This window comes from Schistocerca americana, chromosome 9 (genome assembly GCF_021461395.2).
Source record: "Schistocerca americana isolate TAMUIC-IGC-003095 chromosome 9, iqSchAmer2.1, whole genome shotgun sequence".
NCBI classification, from domain to species: Eukaryota; Metazoa; Arthropoda; class Insecta; order Orthoptera; family Acrididae; genus Schistocerca; species Schistocerca americana.
This window is the reverse complement of record NC_060127.1, coordinates 229,748,829-229,773,709: the sequence shown is the minus strand read 5'-3', so window position 1 is coordinate 229,773,709 and position 24,881 is coordinate 229,748,829.

Genomic DNA, 24,881 nt, shown 5'->3' with positions numbered 1-24,881 from the left:
CGCAAGATCGCTCAAGGCAAACAAACATAGCCTTCGACATTTTGTGCTCGAAACTCAAGTTGACATTTGTTTCATCACCGAAACACGGTTAAAACCGAACGAATAGTTCGCACTCCAGGGCTACTTGTCACTAGAGAAGACAGACGACGCGGTGCAGCGTGGTTCGTAAAACAAGACAGCCACTTTTGCGTTCTCAATCCGGGAACTAGGCATGACCCACTGCAAACGGTGGGTATCCCTCTGCCGACCAACTACCTCCCTCTGAATTTGATATCTGTACTCGAAGCACCTAATGAAAGGCTCTCGAGACAGCAGTTAACAACGACCACTGGCTCCCAGGTGGCTGTAACGGCCACCGTGCACTGCGGCGCTGCAGAAATGCCAACGCAACGGGGAAAAATGCTAGTGGATGTACTGGACTGGGAAAACCTTGCCGTACTGAATGACGGCTCACCCTAACGAACAGTCCGACCAAATGAAGTTCTGACGGCAGTGGCCTTTAGCACAGCATCAACTGCACTGTGTACCACGGCGACAGGTCCGGATCCATTGCCTATTCAAATTATGATAAACGCACAATCTACGGAGACTGTCAACCTCGCAATCACCCGGAAATTGAACACACAAAGTCAATTGGAACTTACTCGAAGTACTACTGGAAGAAAACGTGGGATCTATCACTTTTACTGAGAATCGTGAAAGATACTGTGAGGTCTTTGCGTCGCTTATCGATGAAGCAGGGGTAGTCTCGGCACCTGGAAAACTACATATGCCGACAACTAGTCACCCGTCACCCCGATTGCGTTCCTTAAGGACTGCGTCAGATTCTGAATCGCACAAAGAGGCATTAAGAAAATACAAAAATATCTAATGATAAAAGCTTCTTGTCCTTAAGAAAGCACAAGCTGCAGCACAAATATTCACGTACAAAAACCGAAAATCGAGAATTTCTGCACTCCATCCGGCGAAGAATCTGCATTAACCTGGATCTGGAATGTAACACAGAACATTAAAATCTGTCAGACAACAGACATCCGACTTTAAGAATCGTTTCTGTGTACGACAGCTAGTTTTCGGACGCAAAAGATTAAAATCCCCTTACTGAAAACATGTAGCGTGTCCCCATCCACAAGTCGGGAAAAAGATCTGATAAAAACGAGTCAGATCTGCCTTTCATCATCATACTGTGTTCGACGAAGGTAATGGAATAGATTAATACGGCGCTTAGAATGGCGGTGTGAAAACAAGCTATTACCGGGAATCAACTTTGATTTCGAAAAGGAAAGGGGACAACTGAAACCCTTTTACTGTTCTTGACATACAGCTAAATTTCTCTCTGGCTGATTATATGATATTGCGTTGATAGGTTTCATTAGAGCATACGACAACGTCTTCTTGTCAACCCTTTGAGAAAAAACTGTAGAAACTCCAGATTCCAAAACCACTCGTGCATAACGTATGCTTTCTGAGCAATAGGAAGGCAATCATTTTACAACACAGAATTACACTGGTACCAACAAAACTAGCAGAAGGCTCCCCTTTTACTGTCTCTATACCGCAGACCTTCACAACCGCTCTGCCAGTCTTTTACAATATTACAGTACGCAGGTGACGTATGCATATATTTTGAGGCCAGTACTCTTCAGTCCTGCCATCCGAAAATGCACGCCGCGGTCGTACGTGTACACGAGTGAAGTGCAGGAAGTGGCCTCGGAATCTGATAGCAAGTCCTCTCTTTCGATCTCTACTAATCACAGGATTCCACTTCCCGTAACGGTGCAACTGCGACGACACTTTTCCAGTTGCGAAAGCAACTAAATATCTTGGGACGATTGATGATAAGCTTATATGGGCTCTTCGTAACTGACACGTAGTTACGAGATGAGAAAACGCCTACGACTGGACTACGGTGGGGTTGTGATCGGTGGAGAGCAACGTCTTTGTACGGGTCCCTACTGAGGACACAGTTTGATTCGACACCTGTGCCACGGATCAGCAGCAGGCAGCACGCTTCGAAGACTAGACACTGTGGAGTATAAAGCCTTGCGTACAGTTAATGGGGCGTTCATGTCAACCACGACCAACGTATTACTGGTTGAAACTAACGAACCGCCGTTAAGGTTGCGGTGAATACTTCTCTGCTAGCTATTCCTCCTGCGACTATATGGACAAATATTACCCCTTTGACGAAAATATCCGGGAATTAACGCCTGTCCGTCCGCCTGTCCGTCCGTCTGTCTGTCTGTCTGACTGTCTGTCTCTCTCTCTCTCTCTGTCTCTCTCTCTCTGAGCACTATGGGACTTAAAATCTGAGGTTATCAGTCCCCTAGAACTTTGAACTACTTAAACTGACTGAAGCGCCTAGCGTCGTGATGGTATCGATGGACGGCCCCCCTTGGATACCTGAAATTAAAAAAGTAGATGCCCGTGTAAAGCAAATATCTCTACATGGAGCAAATGGAGCTAGTAACCATATGAAAAGCTCCCTCACAAAGATATGATACCCATGCTCACGAAACGGTTGTCTTCGGACTGGTAAGAGGAATGGTCGCAGACATCTAAAATCAAAGGCGACCACTACTCGTTAGTTCATGCGACAGTTCCGAGAGTTCCGTGGTATCATAGAAAACAAATATCAATGAGCTTCACAACAATTACAGTACGGCTGCAATTTAATCATTGGAAGTTCAAAAAACACTTGTATCGGCTGGACATAAGCGTCATCCAACCACATAATTCTAGAATGTCCTCGGGGCACTTGGCACATCAACGTCCTTTCAAGTAATTTTCGGGGTCTTTGTCATGTGTTCCCAAGCAGCCTCCGAACCTCGGTAACATCTAACGCTGTAGCAACGTATAAACTACCGCACGAGTTCGACAGCAGTGGCGACACGAAGATACAGCTCCCAGCTGCTAATTAATGCTTTGTGTACTTAGAATGCCAGAGGAAGACGAAAGCTCAATTAACTGACGGTATCCCCGTGTGCTACTCTGCAGGACCTGGAATACTCAGTCTCTGAATTCATGTCACTGTGTACTTTCTATGTGTACTTGTCTGAATACTGGTGTATCTATGCGTGTAGCTGTAATGCGCAACTCCAGTTCTTGTGAACTGTTTTGTTCTGTGTAGATTGTACTTACAGACCTGTACAAACATTCAGTTTGTAATATTAGTAATTTTCGCCTCACAAACATTAATATACGCTCAATAGTAAACGCCTGATGGCCTAAAGTTATCGAACAACTGTAAAGTAAAAGAAATGAATCATCGCATAGCAGCGACAGAATCTATTATTCTTTATCTTTGCCGTTCTTGCGCGGTGCCAGTAAATCTATGTACATGTATCGATTAATGGTATAAAAAAGAATTCTGTTGTTTCAAGACAAATGAGGCTTTTGGCGCCTCACCTTTTACTGTTTGTATTCCATGAGAGGCGGACGCGTACTTGCTGCGTTCCACAACTGTATTTTATATTTGATGTGAAAATATTGAGTGAATATGCTAATTGTTATTTTTTCCAATCAGAAAAGATGTAGTTTCTTGTAACTGGTATCTAACAGACAGCATCAAGAGGACATTTTGACCGTTATGTATAAAGTATTTAACCACAATGGTCATCTATTGTAATTTAATATGAAAAGGTACGTAGCATTAAAAAAACGTGTGTTAAAGATAAGTGTGCTTATTTTCGTAGATTAACGTTGATGAGTCCATCTCCTTATTTACTTAACTGTTAATTATTTTGTGTTACTCCATCATGAGAAATTACGATCACGCTGATGGGCCGAACGCAGCATGAGGCAGAAGGAACATTATCGTTTTCCTATTATTTCTGAACCAACTTTTTTTAATTGTGTAGTGTTGCATTTCTTTTAAAGTCTATAAATCTTCTGGTCCCTTAGTGTTGTTCCGGGTATGACTGTATCGCGACTATAAAAATGCACAGAAATGATAATGTTTCTTCCGAGCGATCTCAAATATATGTATCAATATGCTGCTCTTATTCAGGTATTTAATGGTCAACGTATGTTGTTATAATAGCGTAATAAATCCCTGATTCTGTTGCCAAGTGGCCCACCAAAATATTCACTTTTTCGACATTAAAAAAAGTAACAATTCTTTTTATTTTTTGTCCCCCAAGAGCCACTCTACACTTGGCACCCGAACAGGGACTTGATCAAAAATCATTTCATGTATGTGTTTTTTAATTTTTCAGTGCTTGTTCTAATAACTTTCATTTTTTCATGAGGATGCAATTCAACCGAGAAAGAGAAGTGGGAAAACCTTTTAATTAATTCAGAAGAACGATTGATGAAATTACCAAAAAACGCAAGTATCCAGCTGTATCATTATCAAGACAGCCATAGTAAGTCAAATTTTTATACGCAGTAGCCAAGCTTTCGTAGTGACGTAGCATCTTTCGAGTTGATCAGAACGTAAACCTGTCTTTCCTTGCCTTGAAACAGCTTTATTTCAATTTGTCCATAGTCCATTCTTACGTAGTTAAATTCAGTGAAAGTGTAACATTGTTGTCAGTGCATAAAAAAAATTACGATATGGCGGATAACTACGCTCAAAACTTGTAAAACGTGTGATATTTCATTTGTTTGTAATTAGTAGGAACCATCTTGTCTTCTTGGCGTAAATGAACGTCAGTTGTTACTTAGAGTTAAAATTTCATCTTAGGTCCCAGTAAGCCATAGCACTACGTCACAGACAAACGACTGACAAACAGTATCTGTAGCATTTTGACATTTGACAAATAATCCACGACCATGGCTGACGGTAAACAGCGCACACAAACAAAACCAGACGACAGCGGTGATGCGAATGGACCTCACTATCCATTACGATCACGCGCGATAGGTACACGAGCGGAGGCAGAAGCAGCCTCGACCGAAGTTTTAGAAGCTGGTCCTAGTGTGCAAACTATTCCCGCTTTTGAAAAAAATGACTTGGCTGCAATGATCGAAGCAATAATGGAACGCAAGTTCGAATGCCAAAAACAGGAAAGATTAGATGAAAAGGCCCGCGAAGAAAAAGAGAAGGCCGAAAGACGGCATAATAAAAATCAGGTCCTTACAAATCTGTGCAACTCGGTAAAAGAAGACATAAATTCAGTAAAACAGAAATAAATTCGGTAAAAACAGACATAAATTCAGTAAAAACAGATCTGCAAACGGAGATAAATGACCTAAATACACGGTTAAATTCAGTAAAGGCCGAACTAAAGGCAGACATAACAGCTGATTTAAATACTCTGTTGTGTAGTGTCCAAAGCCAAATCAATAGTCAGATTACGATCATGAGGCTAGAAATTGACACACAAGTAGAGTCAAAAATAGAGGATGTTTCAAAACGGTTAGATGAAAAAATCGAAGCAGCCAAGAGAGAGATAAATTCAAAAGTGATAGAATATCAAAAACAAGCTGCGATCTTAAAAGAAGATTACACTGCAATCTCTGATGAGGTCAAAGGAGTTAAAACCGCAGTAGACACGATCGAGAATGTTGATGATCTTTCCAAACAGATTGAGACTCTTAATGTAGAGGATCAAATAAAGAATACTGTTAAGGCACATGCTGAAGCATTGTCCGACCACTACCAAGAGTGGATTAAAAACAAAAACGGATTCATAGAAAACAAGGTCAAGAACGAACTCAGGGAAACGGTCAAAAACGTGGCCTTTGAAATATTGGCAGCCCCTGGAAAACACGGTGATGTCAGAATTAGGCCAGATAAGACGAACGTTAGCTCAAGATTTACGTGATTGGCGTCAACAGATAGTTGATGAAGTTCGTACACTAAAATGTCAAGTTGAAAATTCCCCACCTCCCGTGTCAGGAAACTGGAATAATTCACCACGAAGTAATTAACAACAGCAAGTACATTACCGTTCACCATTTGATAACGCTCAAACTCATAGTTATATAGAAGCACAAGTTAACCAGACTACCAGCCCACCCACTTTTGTCAGTTTGATGCAGGAGGAAAGCGTGATCAAACATCGTATTTTTCCGACCTTTCACCCACCGAAAAGGAATTCATCCTATAGTGTTCCTCCGAAATTTTTCAGGAATTTTCCCGAATAGCTGGAGTGACCGCCAGCTAATTCAATTCGTTAGTGGATTTATCGTAGGCGATGCTGCCTTATAGGGAACCGAAATGGTCGACTGTTGTGAAAGTTACAAAGAGTTTGAACAGATGTTTTTAGCTAAATTCTGGAGTTCTGGTGTGCAGCAGCGTCTGAGAAAAGAGGTTTACAACGCCGAAGTGTTTAACAGTAAGCGCGGTAGTTTGAGAAGATATTTTGAAAAGTATTTAGCGAAAATCAAGTTCTGGGATTCGCCCATCACCGCCAAAGACGTTATTATGATTCTAAAAACTAAGCTACCGATTGCGATCAGAGAAAAGTTAGTAAACGTGTCTGAGGACGATACGGACACTTTCTTATCTGTGTTAGACTCGTTAGATCTGATTTACGAGGACGCTAGAGTTGATGTTGGCAACGCCCACTTCAGTGTAGGCGGCCAGCACAATACAGAACACGTAGGCAACAATGGTGGCCGAGCGAAAGCGCGTCACAGCCACAGCCAGTACCAACCCCACAACGGTTTCAAAAATAAACACACTACGTACTCCAACAGCAAATACAAAAATAAGTACAATAACGGCCAGAGATACAATCCAATATATAATTCGTCACCACCTCAGTACGAAAATGCACATTATAACACACAGTCCCAGCAATATGGAAACACGCAACCGATCAACGGGAATTATCAAAACGATCAGTCTTACGATTCAAATCGACAGTGGAAAAGAAATAAATGGCATAATCAAGGTGGAGACCAATGTACACCTTTCACTAACGGTTACAATCAACACAAGCCACAGCAAAATACTTTTCAGCCACAAGCGAACGGACCTTCGGGAACTCTGAAGCCTAAACGCCCGCATAATACGAAAATTATGTGCAAGCGAATACGCCAGGACAACAAGATCCGTTTCCAACCGAGTTCGTACCACAAAACCAACACCAGTTCCAGACGGAAGAAACTTTAAGAAATATAAATCAGCAGGAAAGTAAGCGTCGAGCGGAAAATTAAAAGCAGCACCTTTGAGCCTCCTAGAGGATGCTGCAAGTTTGAATGGGGGCACCCTGTCCCTCAGTCCACACGAAATTAAAGAAATTAGGTATGACAAAGAGACAAACTTACGGGATGATCTAGTAGCAGACACTGAGACTAAAGACAATGATGACGTATGGGACGAACAAGTTCAAGCTTCCATAAGAGTATCAATTGCCAACATACCAGTAAAAGCCATTGTAGATACAGGAGCTAATATAAATGTCTTATCTTTATGTTTATTTAAGCAAATATCCTCTGTATGCAAAGTTATCACTTCCAATTCAAGGTTGCACCGTATCGGGAGCAATTGGTCCACTAACACAACGTGTAAATCTTCAGACTCAGCTTCAAATCCAGATATAGTATTTCAGTAACGTGCATTTTTCTTATTGTTAAAAACCTATCAGTGCCATGTATCCTGAGTATGGAATTCTTCAGGCAGACGAAAGCTAAAATTGACATCGAGTGTGGAATCTGTACTCTAGTAGCGAGCCAGCAACAAGTAACTGTAAATTTGTTAAGAAGTAAGGTGAAGACAAACTTTGGGGTGCTTCAAATAGCAGTACGGCCATGGACTAAAAGACAACAGTACAGTCAGACAGAAGACATGACAGATCTTGAAAGTGTTAATGACGATGAGTATAAAGACCTAATTCCCGGTCAGAATGAATTATACGGTAAAGCTAGTGAGTCCATTAAATTATCCAAACAGAAGGATGAGCTTTACAATTTGTTAACAGATTACGTTCAAGTATTTTCTAAGAAACCTGGACTAATAAAAGGATTTGAATATCGAATGGATGTCCTGCCCCATTCAACCTACTGTAGAACAAGCTATTCCATTCCATATGCGAGACGCGAAGCTGTCAAGTGCAAGATCAAGAAAATGTTACGCTGGAATGTGATAGAAGTATCTCATTCACCTTATTCGAGTCCTTTATTGTCTGTGCTAAAATCAGATGGTAGCGTAAGGCTAGTCCTAGATGCAAGATTAATCAATAAAATTATAGTACCCATAAGAACGAGACCAGAGGCTCTTGAGCATCTGCAGAAGTTTCATGGAGTTAAGTATTTGAGTACCCTTGATTTGAAAAGCAGTTACTGGCAAGTAAAACTTGCGCAGGAGTCTAGGAAGTACACTGCGTTTATATTTGCAGGTAGATCTTACCATTTCAAAGTTGTACCGTTTGGACTAAATGTGACTTCCGGAATTTTTATTTCTGCCCTTGACTATGTACTAGGTCCTGAACTTTTATATGAGGTAACAGTCTATGTGGATGATGTTCTTGTAGCATCGAAAAATTTGGAAGATCATGTGGCCCTTCTGCAAAAGATATTTCAACGATTCAGAGAGTATGGTGTTACAGCAAATCTTAAGAAATCCAAGTTTGGAAAAAGTGAAATTAAAATTTTAGAACACATCATCACCCCTGAAGGAATTAAACCCGACCCGGAAAAATTGTCTGCTATAAAAAACTTTCCAACCCCTGTTACAAAAAGGCAACAGAGGATTTATCGGTCTTACGTCATTTTTCAGACGTTTTGTTCCCAATCAGGTATTGAACAATCCCGCTCTTCACAACCTTTTAAAAAAGAATTCACAATGGAATTGGACGCCGGAATGCCAAGACGGATTTAAGAAAATTAAAGACAGTCTGGTTAACAGTAACATTCTCCATCCTCAGATGGAGAAGGAATTTTGTATTACTGCAGACGCTTCCTTTGTGGGTATCGGCGCTTGTCTTTTCCAGATTCAATTAGTAAATGAACACGAGCAAATCCAAGTGATCAGCTTTGCGAGTCGAGTGTTATCAGAGTGTGAGAAGTCTTATTCGGTTACGGAGTTGGAGGCACTTGCCGTAATATGGGCTTTTAGGCGATTTAACTATTATATCTATGGAGGAAAAATTAAAGTCTATTCAGACCATCAAGCCTTATCATTCCTCCTTACATGCAAGTTGCAACACCCTCGTCTTACTCGATGGTGCTTATTCCTGCAGGAATATGACTTTGACATTGTATATATAAAAGGTAAAGATAATGCTATAGCAGACGCACTTTCTCGCTCACCTGAGGGCTTACTAGAAACCAGCGAACTGGTGGAACAAATGTCTAATTATAAAGTTTTGTTAATGAAAGATCCAATTCACAGAAAGTATTTTCTTCAGTTATGTAGGCAGATTCAGATTCTTCAAAATACAGATCCAAAATGGAAAAAGGTTAGACAAATTCTTCACGAAAATCCAGCCCACAAGTTGTCCAAGTTTTATAAAGTTCATAACCAAGTGCTATTTCATAAGACGTCTGCGTCATCTGAGAGGTGGTGTGTTTGCATCCCTCGAAATTTCATTGAACATCTGTGGTACACTCACATTTCATGGGGTCACTACGGACCAGAAAAATGTAAAAGGAAAATCTCGACTTACTGTTATGTTCCGAATCTACACCAGAGAATTCATAAATTATTGAGAAACTGTGTCATCTGTCAAAAGGCAAAATCCTTAAACATTTCCACTTCAATTCCATTAAATCCAATAGTTGCTGAAAGGCCAAACCAGCTTCTTAGTATTGATTTAGCAGGTCCACTACCCACCGGTAGGGGAGGCGCTAAATACTTAGTAGCAATCCTGGACAATTTTTCTAAGCACATAAGACTGTACGCAGTAAAATCTTCTTGTGCAAATCCAATAATTCGTCGCATTGAAAATGATTATTTCCCACGATTCAGGGTTCCAGAATCAATCTTGTCTGATAATGCTTCAAATTTCACATCACGCCCATGGCGTGCATTTCTTGCTCGCCATGGAATCAAATTTTGATATCCCTGTTTCGACCGCAATCGAATCCGACAGAAAGAATCTTCAAAGAATTTAACAGATTTATAAGGACGTACATTCCGAATAAGGAATCTAAGTGGGTAGACTTCGTAACACCATTCGAACAGATTGTAAACCACCTTCCTCATCTGTCGACCGGATTCACGCCACATGAGAATGTCAAGATCAAAAGAGAGGAATGAATGGATAGACCCCCTTCCAAAGTTACAGGACAACGAATTGGACCTAGACGCAAAAATCAGGCAAGCTCTCATATCATTGACAACGTATGCTAACCTCCGAAAAAAGGCATTTGATAAGAAGGTAAACAGAGTTATAGATTTCAAAGAAGGAGAAAAGGTATTAGTCAGGACTCACTTTAAACCATCCCTGTTGTTAAAGAAGAATCGTAAGTGGCAACACATTTATGAAGGTCCCTTTGTGATAATGAAGAAACCACACATTGGTAGCTATTTGTTATCTGACCCTGCCACGAATAAAATCAAAGGATTGTTCCACCATCAAGATTTAAGAAAATTTTATAACGCCAGGAATTACGTTAATTTAAGCTGTAAGAAAATTCTAAGGTATTGGAGATCAGGATTAACCAATGAGTAACAAGAACGGAACTGAACTGACTACGGACGTTAACCGGTGCTGAAAGGAAACCTTATGTATTAAAACAACGCGTCTGGAAAATGAAATACAGAATAAGTTGTAGACAAGGATTTACATGAATAATCTTTATGCAAACAGGAGGACATGTCCTAGAGGCGATTTTCAATTTTAGTTATAAGTTAGTATGTAAGGAAAATGATGTACTCGAGAGGTATTAATTAGCCCCGAGGTATTAAAATGAGGAAAGAGGAAGGAGCGAATAATGCACTTCTCTCGCTAAATAGTAATTTGAGAATGAGCAGGAAGGAGCTAACAATGCACTTCTCTCACTAAATAGTAATATGAAAATGATGATTAAATGTGCTTAGTATTAGTAAGTGAAATTTAATCGAGGACAAATTAATGACTTGTTTTTAAAGGAAATACTTAAACGTCCAGACAAAAGAGGAAAGTTGCGAGAAAGATTCGATTCCATGAGGTTATTCCCTATTTTCAAAGGTGACGTAAATAAGGCACCACCTGTTAGCGTAAAACAGTCGGTAGATTTAACTTGTAAATTCCAGCACAGTGCTGTGCCAGCGATAAGATATCTCTTTGAAGTGAACAGATACCTAGGATTAAGCATGAACAGATTGATAACGCAGAGCAATTGTTCTAAAAAGGCCTGACGTTAACCTTAAGTAAAAGCGTGATGGAATAAAAAGGAAGTTTATTATATAACGCAAAGTAAGACGAGTCCAGACTAGAAACAAGCTGAGTAAAAGAACATATGAGTAACATGGTTTATTATGCCAACTTCACGGTACTATTGAGCATTAGCGATACTGCAAATTCACAAGCTAGCATTACATAGAATAAGGATCTCGCCCAAGCTTCACAGGTAGCGACAGCAGCAAACAACAACACTCTAGTGAGAGGCTTATATATATAAATAATTAATACCCAAATGCGTAATGTATAAACTTGACTTAGTCTAAGATATGAGCAAAGAGTAGTAAGCAAGCTGCAGCAAGATACATATTACATATAAATGCTTGAAGTGATAGATTTTATTTTAAGTGTGCACTGCAATATTTATTGTTTTCTCTGTGATTATGTGATTATTGAATCCCTTTCCTAAGTGCAAATCCTTTAAGATCCTTGATCCTATCCACTCCTCAGGATCAACTTGTAAAGATGCACGTGTGCTTGGGAAGTGAGGCACTACATATAAAAATGAGTAGGTTCGCGACGCGCATATTGCTTTTGTTATGCGCAAGCTAAATTAAATTTTCGACCTGGTTGAGGAGTAATTTAAATTCTGTCGACGATCAGCGAGTAGGCCCACTTTTCCCACCTTTCTTTTTTCGACTGTTTGTATTTCTACACGAAACTCAGAGGCGGAATTGCTATTTTCAAATCTGTCCTCGAACTTTCTTTAAAGACAAGCACATACGAAAAAAACTTTTGACATAAATGAAGCTCCCCTCACAAGTCACTAAATAAGACTAGCATTAAAAAAATGTATTGGTCCTACAAAATGAATAAGCAAGCGTGATAAAGATTACTATGAATGAAATTAATTTGTAAAGGAGATTGGAATGGATTTGGTCAAAGAAAAAGGGCTTATAATAGCCTACCTGTGACCGTAGGCATAAATAAAAAAAAGACTAATTAAGAAACAATTGTTTTGATTCAAAGTGGTCAATTAGATTATTTATCGATTTAAATGAACTCTTGTAAATATTAGTATGTAAATCAACTTGTAAACACCGTGTGATGTTATGACGCGAGAATTTCTGTTAATACACCGTTCACGCAGACGTTCACCACAGTGCAAGTGAAGTTTTAAAGTTCGACGATTTTCAGTGGCGGTATTCTACTGCACCATATGTGTGAAAATTTCGTTGATGTGTGCAGTGTGTAATAATCAGTGTCATTCCACACATGCAGTTGCAGCGGTAGCTACCACTCACCTGTGGATCCGTAACTGGATAGTGGACAGGAAGTGACGTGAGGCAGTTTCGGTGGCAGAAGCTCCCTCCAGCAATCTAAAAAGCACAAAGTCACGATCCGCCGAACAAAAGCGACGCACGGCACCTCAAGCGCGAAATCATCGCTCTGCAAGAAAGCTCCGGTCACGTGCGCGCGCACAGACAATTTCAAGATTGCTCGCAACAGTGGAGGCGACAGCCACCATGTGACGAAATAATGTAAACGTTCAACCGCCAACGCAGTTGCTGTGCGCTACATTCTGTAGCAAAAACATTCACACCCAGTACTGAAAACATTTTTGTATGTATCATATACCTTCTGAGAGACTCTAAAATAGAGAAGTTAGCATAATTATTATAATGACTGATTGTGCACAGAGACAAGTCACAAGATCACCTCTGAACACTGTTGAAATGTAAACTTTGACGAGAGGTCACGATACGAATGAAAATAAGCACACGAAAATACGTCAAAGGATCCGATCCTTCCTATATCCCATTCCACATGTATATAAAATTAGTTTTGTAAGCTATTCTAATATAAGATATTTTATCTGTTTCATATGTGAAATAATTCGGAGAGCCACACTCGAGCCCTGAAAGTGAAAGATATGGACTTCCTTGTCGAAGCCATCACCAGTGGCCCCTCTACAATCCAAGTCTATCATAAATAGTGTATGTGCGACGAAAATAAATGTATAATTAAGTGCGACGACGGACAAGGCAATCAATCGACAAGACGATGACAATATAATGAATACTGTCAAAACAGAAAGTTGTGTACCAGTTGTGATAGTCAAATTACTTTTGCAACGATGAAAAATGAAGTGACTATTTCCATACAAATTTTGTAAATGTGTACTTATAGCCTTAATTTTAAGAATCACCAAGATAGACTGAATCCATACAAACACTGATAGGAACACAGAACAAATTCACAATGATCCACCGTCAGTAATTACAAATTGAAACGTTAATTCTTTTATTATGGAATGAATATGAAATGAGACTTAATAACCTGTATGTTACATCCGAAAATTACAAATATTCCAATGGGCATGAGGATGAAAGTGATACCTTCGGTATTCCTTCCCTCCTCATGGGAGGCAGTGTAATATTAGTAATTTTCGCCTCACAAACATTAATATACGCTCAATAGTAAACGCCTGATGGCCTAAAGTTATCGAACAATTGTAAATTAAAAGAAATGAATCATCGGATAGCAGCGACAGAATCTATTATTCTTTATCTTTGCCGTTCTTGCGCGGTGCCAGTAAATCTATGTACATGTATCGAATAATGGTATAAAAAAGAATTCTGTTGTTTCAAGACAAATGAGGCTTTTGGCGCCTCACCTTTTACTGTTTGTATTCCATGAGAGGCGGACGCGTACTTGCTGCGTTCCACAACTGTATTTTATATTTGATGTGAAAATATTGAGTGAATATGCTAATTGTTATTTTTTCCAATCAGAAAAGATGTAGTTTCTTGTAACTGGTATCTAACAGACAGCATCAAGAGGACATTTTGACTGTTACGTATAAAGTATTTAACCACAATGGTCATCTATTGTAATTTAATATGAAAAGGTACGTAGCATTAAAAAAAAACGTGTGTTAGAGATAAGTGTGCTTATTTTCGTAGATTAACGTTGATGAGTCCATCTCCTTATTTACTTAACTGTTAATTATTTTGTGTTACTTCATCATCAGAAATTACGATCACGCTGATGGGCCGAACGCAGCATGAGGCAGAAGGAACATTATCGTTTTCCTATTATTTCTGAACCAACTTTTTTTAATTGTGTAGTGTTGCATTTCTTTTAAAGTCTATAAATCTTCTGGTCCCTTAGTGTTGTTCCGGGTATGACTGTATCGCGACTATAAAAATGCACAGAAATGGTAATGTTTCTTCCGAGCGATCTCAAATATATGTATCAATATGCTGCTCTTATTCAGGTATTTAATGGTCAACGTATGTTGTTATAATAGCGTAATAAATCCCTGATTCTGTTGCCAAGTGGCCCACCAAAATATTCACTTTTTCGACATTAAAAAAAGTAACAATTCTTTTTATTTTTTGTCCCCCAAGAACAACGCTACAAGTTCTCTATCCGAAGCTTCTAAAACAATTCGAGGACAGACAAAGAAAATTTTACTGTTGATTTAGATATATAGGCATTAATGGGAACTGACCTTGGAATATCTCAAATGTGTACCATAGGCGCTTTATCATTTCTTGTGTTACCAGTAGGATTTTTATAGTATACTAGCACCATGTGTTTAGTCATTTTCGTCCTGTTCACTTGTTTTCGTGTCTTGATTGTAAATCTCTTTTTATGTCGAATCCTACCTCTGTTAATCCCATGTTATATCGTACTCTGACACGAATTCAAATAATGTCCAGCACCAACTGTCGAAACTAACTGTAATACCATTTCCTGTACTTGGTTGGCTGTATGGGCACGTTCCAAAAGCCAAGAAATTAGAAAAAAATATAATAAAGTTACGGCTCTTGTACTGTCTGCTTTATTCAATTCACACACTTGCTGCGGGAACATGCAGGGATCAGGTAATGTTCTATCATTCTGCAATGCACTTGTATGGGCCTAAAACCTCCACTAGTCTGCTGGTAATTTGTGAACGGTGGAAAGCTCCCGGCAAACGCCAAATCCAACGTAAAGCAATTTTATTGCACTTTCAAGGTTTTCGTTTCAGTCAGTTCCGTATAACATGACCTTTACAAAAGATCTTCCGCAGATTTATAGTGTAATGCAGGTATAAGGGTGGCACACAATGCGAGAGTAACCTAACCACAGTGTGTGAAACCCGTGAGCGACGAGCTGGGTGTCTCTCTCTCTCTCTCTCTCTCTCTCTCTCTCTCTCTCTCTGTACGTCATTCGCACCGACTACAGGCTAATACACATTTATTTAAATGGAGACTGTATTTTCCAGAAAACATTCACTGAGGACACATTTTACATTGACGACGAAGCAATTGTGGAGCAAGTAGTACACTTAAGGAATAGAAAGGCAGTTTCAAGTTGAGACGCTTTTGAGTATGTCGCAAAAGCAACTGGTGCGAGGACTGGCGGCACCAGCACGGAGGCACGTGGCTGTGTGCCAGTCCACAAGCGGGCTACTGGTTATCCATCGGCACTTGGCTACAGGCGGTTCATACAGAACTCTGATGCACCGCTAGTCAACTGTAGGTATGAAACGTTTGCAACAGTCGTGCAAGGGCTCGTGCAATTTATTAGTTTAGTTTGAAAAGCCAATCAAATCTCTATGTAGATATTTTTTGCAGAGCAAAAGTACAGCGAGAGAACTACGACTTCATGTATGCGACTCATTTAAAAGATTTCTGGGACACTAAGAGCAATTACAAAGCGCCCGGAATAAAAGAACAGTTGACAAGCTGGTGTATATAAAGGGGGAAACATGTGAAGATGCTTCAGGAAAGTTCAGAAATGTAAAAAATCTACGCTACATACATTTACGGTTCACTGCTGCAGTTAAGCAGAAAATTGTAGCACCAGGACTGTCCTCTGTCAGCCGGACAGCTTCAGGTACGATACAACCTGTGTACCTGGCCGGAGATGCACCTACCACATTTATGAAATTTGTTCATCTCTCTCTCTCGTGCGCCCCCTTCTACGTTCCGGTACGTCAACAAATCGCGTCTGTCTCGAACACGCGCCATTTTTTCTGCGTGACACGAAACACAGCGCTCCGGCTAGCCGGCTCGCAGCGGGCGTTCTCCGCCGTCGTCGGGTGACGGCGGCAACACCTCGGGAACCGCCTGCGTCGTCCCCCTCACGCGGAAATGTTGCGGAGCCATACCGCAAAAAGGCCGCGTGTTGCATCCACATTGCTGCACTCTTACCGGAAAAACGGTTTCGGACGGACACACTGCCGTGAAATACGGGCCGTGGAAGCTTCCTCTGAACACCGAACGCTGCCCAGGGATAGTCCCGATACAAACTATCACGACAGTGACGCGTCCGCAACTGTGTACTCATTCGCACTACACAAGTCGGCAAATGTTACAACGATCTCTCTATAACTGGGTTTAAACGGCCAGTATCAAACAGTAACGACGACGCTACGATATTTTATATGCGCCCAAGAAAATATTAATTTACTTAATACGTATACGCGTAATTGATAGTCGGAATTAGAAATGATACCAGCGAGTACATAGATAATTCCTATTTCTCATCAGAGTACACGTGAAAGGTGAGTGGAACTGGATGAACGGGACAGGTCGCAAGCCCATACGCTAGTAAGGGAACTACAGGCTGAAGGTGAGAAGCGAGCCGGGACATTTCTCCGACTGACGAGCGGCGAGTGCGGTTTCTTTTAGACTCAGTTCGTAACGAGACAAAAGTGAGACGAGCAGTGACGGTTACCTGCCGCTTCATTGCGAAAGCTGGGACAACCTCACCTTACAATATTTAATCACTTCACAAGAACCGTCCATTTAAATGTACTGCTTTACACTAACAATTAGCACGTTTCACGTGATTCGTGCGGCTAGCTACAGTACCCGTGTTTGCACAATCGGTAGGATGATCAAAGAAGCAGCTGCGGGGATCTGAAAGCCGAGTATCTGCACGCAGTAATGTCAACATCTAAGCAAGCCATTTGACTGGAAAAGAAATAAAGCTCCCTATTTATAATGAATTCGAACGCCGGTAATTCCTCATCGTCATTTTTGAAAGTTACTGTTCTATATTCGCTTTGTCGAGTAATACGTGTTCATTACTCTTTCAGCTACGATCAAAATACAAAAAATTTACGGCTAAACATGCGTAACAGATTTCTGAAAACGCAGTTGCACTACATGAACTTCCTGAAAATAATTAAATCTTACTGAGAGTTCTTTCTCATCGAGAATGGCGGTTTGTTACTTTTCCAACAAAGCACATAGGACTGGCCACAGAGACGGCGCCTACTCGTCACCACAGATTTCGTCTACATTTATGGTGTATGCAGGGCTTGGCTTGAAAGGAAAAGCACAGAAGTGCGAGATAGAGATGGTCAAGCGTTTAGAAAAAAAAAACAGGATGCACTCTGCTACTGCAACTCTGTGACGTCTTTCTTATTGCAAGGTAAAGAATTTGATCAAAAAGCTACAAAACTGCTCTTACCTCACCGCGTGACAAAAATACACCACGTTCCGAGAATGTTGCATCTTTGCGCATCACCAGCTATACTCGCCAATATTTGGCGAAATGATACGTTACGCGCCAAACTCTGCGGTGAGAGAACCTTTCACGAATGTAGACCGAGTCTGCTTCGCTGTAGAAACTTTAAAGTAACTGTGTGTCGTTAAAATGAGGCGTTCGTAACGTGTGCAAGATACTGAGAAAATAAGTGCTACTTCGTTTTTACGACGAGTATCACCTCAGCAAGTGTGAATCAGTAACTGTACAGTAGTGAAGTATTCAGTTTTTTATACCGAGTTCTCGTGTACGCCTTCCAATCCTTTCCTGGAAGCGTGCTTGCAGTGCCACATGGTACACTGCTTTCTCTTGTCACGCCTTTTATGAAGATATTAAATACAATATATTGACCTTCACTTCGGTTTATTTGCAGTGCAAGTAACGTAAAATTTAAAGGAAAAATACTGTTTCACATACGAACCCAGCCCCGCGACCCTACGATTACCGTTCTGTACTACATACATCGTCCGACCCGCACCAAAAATACTGTTTTTTCTGAACGTTCGGTGATCTGGACCTCCCATCGCCGTCACTTTAATTTCTGGGCACGTTCTGCATACGTCACGTATCTGAACGAAATCTGATGTCTCTGTCGGTCCATTACGGCCGGGAGACAGTTCAATAAACGTTACCTACAGCCGTATACTTTACGTTATTTTATTTACTTTCGAACAACCAGTTTCGGCAATTCATTTTGCCATCTTCAGGCCCAATACGCATTTTTCGAACGAACGAGCTTATCGTATAGCGCTATAAAACTGGAGACCGTGAATCCCAATCGTCGTGCAACAGGTTCGACGAAAGCGTGACACCGACAACTGAAGTATACGGCTGTCGTGAAAGTTTATCGAATTGGAAAGTCGGTGAGCAGCCGGCGCGGTGCCCTTGTCATTGCGGCGGCAGATTTCGAGAGAAGCTGGAATTTCCCCCTCCGTCTCGGCGCGCTGCGCGGAAAAGCACGATGAGAGAACAAGCTCGACATACAGTGCGAGCTTTTTATAAATGTAAACGGTGGCGTAGAACTGTTCTTTTCGAAATGACAGATTCAAACTACGAATATATTTGCGTTGACTTTGGTTGCAATGGGTGAATATCTGGCAGAGGGGTCTTTTCTAACAGTCCTTTGTTTAAGGAGCTTCACCACTGAACTATTCTCCTGTCAAACGCCTCAGGAGAATTCCAGTTCCATGAATTATAGTCAGGGATGATACTTCCGCAGTTAAGTCTTTCTTGCTAAAGCCAGGCCCTTTTAGACGTCAACCAGTACCAGAGCGCGTTTTCAATTGCCGGCTCTAGTGAAAACAGCTTTGGCATCTTAGTTATCAGGTTAAGGGTATTCAGAAAGCCATTGCACTTTGATGCTGTGTCTGGGTTAAACCCTCCTGACTACATGCGCAGTTCATAACTTCTAACTGGTTCGAAACGAGTCCTCTTGTATGGCTAAGGGGATGCGTGACTGACGATTCGATAAACAGAGATCTCGTGCCAAATCCCCAGCGTGCTGAAGGTAATACAGAAAAGTTTGTTTTTCCTCTGCAACGAGGGAAACTAAATAACGCGGCAGCATCCCGAAAAGATGGGAGAGGGCGCTTTCAGGAACTGTTTCATTGCTATTAAAAGTGAACAGTGTTGTCAGCCAGCCAAGAGCTGCAAGCTTTCTGGCAATAATGGCTTTCGGGAGACAAACAAGGCCAAATCCTCCTGCGATTTTTGTCTTGTGTTTATCTACTTTCTCGGTTTCTTATATTATTCAGTTCATCATCGGTCTCACAATGGGAGCAAAATGAGGTTTAGCGTGTTTACTACCAATACCGACCCTGCTCTCAGTGTAGTTTAAATAAAATGAAATGCGATAATTCGCGAACTGTGTAGCTGTCTCTGAAATGCCCCGTAGAAAACAAAAATTCTTCTCCAACTACCTCCTGAGCTTCATTTCCTTCCTTATGCAGAGTCAATAAAAGAACCGCAAATTAACGCAAAACAATTATGGACTTATCGGCGTACCATAGAGAGCAATACAAATTTTTACGGCATTGTTATGCTATATGCTGAAAGTTTAAGCTATCCTCTGATTTATTTCCAAACATGTTATAGTTTCTTAAGGAAAGTCGTTGTCCTGCGTACGCTGTTTTAGTTTTTAAACAAACGCGATTAATCGCTATTAGCTAATTTTGCCACATTAGTCATTTTCTAGCTACCTGGTTGTCACACGACGGAAGTTACTGCAGCTTCAAGAAGAGAAATGAGCTAGAAATGCACGTAAAACCTTCTACGAACCGCCATGACGGCGAGAAACTGTGGTCACATATCTTGGACACATTTGTGTGAAGGAAGCTCGGTCTAACCGCATCTTTAACTCGCCTACGAAAGCGGTGGTGACTGGCACAACCTGGAAATAGATCACTATATAGCACAGTCCACATAAGAATATGTAAAAATATTAATTGAATGTGATATCACCGTCAACTGAAGTTACAAATTTCACAGATGTTAAATCCGTGTGTGAAGTCATGAACTGCAGCCCAGCCCTTATACGGGTCTGCCGCTGTTCCACCACACACCGCATTAAAATCCATTGGATCGCACTTCAAACAGACCGTCCTACCAGAAACACGCAACTTTACGAATCTTCCTGTCACATGCATTATACGATTCCCAGACGCGTGGGAATTCCTCTCTTTACAATGTGTCCGTACCTCCATCCGTAGTTTACCAAAGTATTTTGTCTTTTAGTTTCGCATATCTCTTATATAAACACTTCAATTACGAGATTTTCTGCGTAACAGTTCAGGCATACGTAGTAATAAGCTTTTCTTTTGTTTAAGCTTTTGTATATCTCTCTCGACACACTCTTGCATTTAAATTCGCTGAAATGGGTCATTTAATTTTCAGACATTGACAGTGTCATGTGAAATTTTATTTGAAATGCGAGCTAAAGAAGTTTAATGTGCTTTTGACTGGCACAGCGACAAATACCAGTCGTTCCGACGTGAAACCACGGTATTACTAATTTTTAAGTACCAGTAGCTTTGGCAAGAAATCACCGATGCCGTGGCAAGACAGACCTTGTACAGATGCAATCCATTTTATCTACAGGTTCGATGACATAATTAAGCAGACTGGTTCCAATGACAATGTACTTTGAGACTAACATTGATGTCAGGTCCAGCAAATTACCTATCACGAAACTCAGCTTTATTAACTTGATACAGTCGTTACAATATGCCTTCCTTGAACACCAGGGTCTCAGCTTCTAGATCTACCTGCATGCATTACGCAATAATTATCAAGATTGCTGGTAACACTTGTTAAATAATGTGGACTTCCCATTACTCAACAGGTAGAATACAGAACAGCTCCTACAAAATAACAAGAACTTTTGAAATGTAACAAGCTTTTGAATAACAGTAAGATCGACTCTCCCTCTAACATTAAGATAGCTAATGAGGGATTGGATACACTACCACGCGGAAGGGTAAGATACACGAGATGAGCTTTACACCGCCGCGTGGTTTGAGACGCTATGTCACTGATTGCGAGGCCCCTCCCGCCGGAGGATCGAGTTCTCCCTGGAGTACGGGTGTGTGTGTGTTGTTCTTAGCGTAAGTTGAAGTAGTGTGTTAGCCTAGGAATTCACACACTTTAACATTTTCTGAGCTTTACGCCATTCCTCTGACATACTGATTCGTGATACCCATTAAAGAAGTGCCGACAGAGCCGACACACACTGAGTAGAAGGAATGACAAATTCAGACTTCCAGCCAACCTTGTTAAATATGGGCAAAATAGTCGTGACCTAGATGTCCTGTACAAAACAATGAAACTGCCTAATATCTACTAAAAATTTAACAGTGCAAAACGCTTAAAACAGAAGTTTCTAACCTTGGGAAACAATGCTAACATTAACGAAATACTGGAATCCACTAACGCAAGCGAACCGTTGTTAAAACTGATTGGGAATCTGGAGGCAGCAAACTATTATGCCTAGTACAGTACGGCAGTATCATAAAAGAAGCAATATGTACCCATTTTGATAAGCATTTCATATCACCAACAGAAAATGCAATACCGGCTATTGACATCCACCAAGATTACCACATCGTATCACTCAAAACCGTGAAGTTCAAATTTGACGAGGTCAAGGAGAAATAAATAAGCAAGGTACTCTTAACATTAAAAAACAAATACTCGGATGGTATGTCGAGCCCTGAAGAAAATGCATGGAAGGAACCACCAATTTACCTCGAATTGTATTAAGGAAAACATCTTAGTAGCCTAAAAGTAAGCAGGTAAATCAGTGCGTAAGAGGCAAGTAACCTACAACAAGGCTTCAAACTACAGCCCATTATCATTGTTCCCTACCTTGGGCTTTCTGCTCATTTTACAAAAAAAAAAAAAAAAATGCAGCATGGCTTTAGGAAAGCCTGTAGACCATCCTGGATGAAGGAATGAGGAGAACAGGTATAATACTACATCTTTCCAAAGCCTCTAATTTAGTCAGTCGTGGGCTGCTCATGAACAAATTTAAGGCATACAACATCAAAGACTCGTCTATGCAGTCGCTGCCTACTACTACTACAACAATGTGAGAGTTCTTCCGCTCACATCTGGTAAGCTACGCTGATGACACCACCCTTTTACTTCACCAGCAAAGCTGAAATATTACAGTCGCTTGAAACTGAAGGAGTGACAGAAGCAATCACGTATTTTCTACATTGAAGCCTGAATCCTGAAGTCAGTCAAACTCTGCTACTAACATTAAAATAACTTGCTCTGATGACGATGAAATAATGTATGTGATATTACGTAAGAAGACAAAGGTAACTAATTTCTTTGAGTCCATCTGAACAAAAATCTTCGTAAGGTAAACCACATTTATTCTGTATGCGGAAAAATTAGCAGTAGCTTCCATCTGATAAGCGAATTGGCAAAAGCAGTTCCAGCTCAAACCTGAAACATGGAATCATTTCTTAATTACGGTATTTAAGCGTGGGGCTGCGTAGCAGTCCTACACCTGAATACAATGGTGGTATTTTAGAGAAGAGCAAAGAGGTTAATGCACATACCAGGGTCCGGAGAATCCTCGTGGGAAATCGTTGTCTGCCAAATATTTAACAATGTATTCCTTATATCTGTGTTAAGTTACTATAGTTCTTTGTGAATAGTAAAAACAGAGCATGCAAGTTCAGTGATATTCATAATTACGACACTAGAAGTAAAGGATGGCAAGTTCATGCAGAGGAGAAAATTAAATGTAACAACACACTATACATTAATGAGTATGAATGGTTCAACAAGCTGCCACACACTGTAAAAACCAGTGAAACAAACATGTTCCACAGGGAGTTAGCTTTCCTAGTAAACAGGCGTCTGCACTCAGTGAATTCTAAGCTGTAGGCCCTCGACTGCAGTATGTAATATAAAAAGATGAATGTATTATGTATCGCTACCGTATGTAAGTACTATTTATAAAAATTGATCCCTCAACTAACGCATGACGTTTCGAAAAGTGACCAGCTTATCGAAACTAGGTTAAAGTTACGTATTGGACACCTTCCCTCCCCTGAAATCGTGGCCATGGTGACAAGGATTTGTAGCACAGTCCTTAGTCTATGTTACGTTCTAAGATGGCAAAGCAAAGTAATGTGGAAGTAGGAAATATGGTTGTGGTAACATATTGACAAGACGCAAAGACTAATATATACATCTGTGCCATATAGAAAAATGGATGGAGGGGTCCAATACGCACCTTTTACGCAGAACTGTAGATAAATTTTAATATTTAGATGAAATCGTAATAAACAAATGAGAACGGAAAATGACAAAATAGAATAACTGAAGAAAGAAAAATACACTTCTAAAAAAACAATAAAAGACCTGTCTATATATGCTAAACAAACGCTATGAAACAGTTTCACAACCAGAAGTAACATATGCAGCTGAAAAATATTCAGAGCTAACAGCAGAAATGGACCGAGGACACAAAGAATAATTAGTAAACACACAAACAATAGCAAGTGAATGGGCAATCAAAAATTTACATACACCATACACAAAATCATTGGAGAATTGATCCAAATGAAACCATATAAAAAAAATAGAGCCATCAACGAGCACAATCAATAAGAACCGCGTATCATTTTCTGGACATCTCACGAGAACACCAGAGAACAGAATTTGTACAAAAGTAATAGAAAAGTTGTGGAACAGTAAGAGTAGTATTAAATGGCTCACATAAATTAAGGAAGATACAAGAATTCCAAATTTTAGAATTAAAAAAATTACGGGAAGACAGGCAAAGCAGAATGCAAACTGAGATCATGATAACTACGGCAAGACTCATCTCACAAGAAGAAAAAGTATCCGAAAGAATGGAGAAATATTGACCACACGGGTGACTAAAACATCGTTTGTGTAACAAATTTTAACACTTTGTACAACCACTGTGTTATTAATCGCCTTGTTGAATTATTACTGAACAGTTATTGCAGAAGACCGACAAATTCTATAAACCTTTGTAAATTTAATGGGGGTAGTTCAATGAAGTCTAAAATAATAGTAATAAAAACGAAATAGCCGATGAAGCCGGTCGAATATGGAAATAATTCGGGTAATCTCAAATTTTTGTGCAGTGGCAGAAGGGAGTGCAATGAGCAATGTACTAAACATTCTGACAGGGGGGAGGATGAAGGGGCGAGCGTGAGGAAGGGAGTGTAGTCAGCCTTTCTGTAGCAACACGAGAACAGACCACTAGCAGAAATGCGTACCATTAAAAAATTAAACAGCATGAAATACACTACAAAAATGTTGTATTCATTTTTCTTGTCTCTGTTTGCACGGAAAGAGCGAGAGAATGTTGAAAAATCTCGCGTGATGTGCAGGCCATGTAGCTTAGGTGTTTCGTGTAGGCCCATCTGACTGAGGTTAAAGCGCGGTATTGCCGGCACACTCCTCTACCCTACCCCCCCCCCCCCCCCCCCCCCCCATATCTTCGTTGTGTGGTGACAGACCGATCCGTTTCACAAAACGAGCTGTAGGTTAGGTTCCAAGGTCACAATTTGATAGAGAGCTGGCGTAATCGACGAATTTTAAAGGCAGATAGAGGTTGTGGTA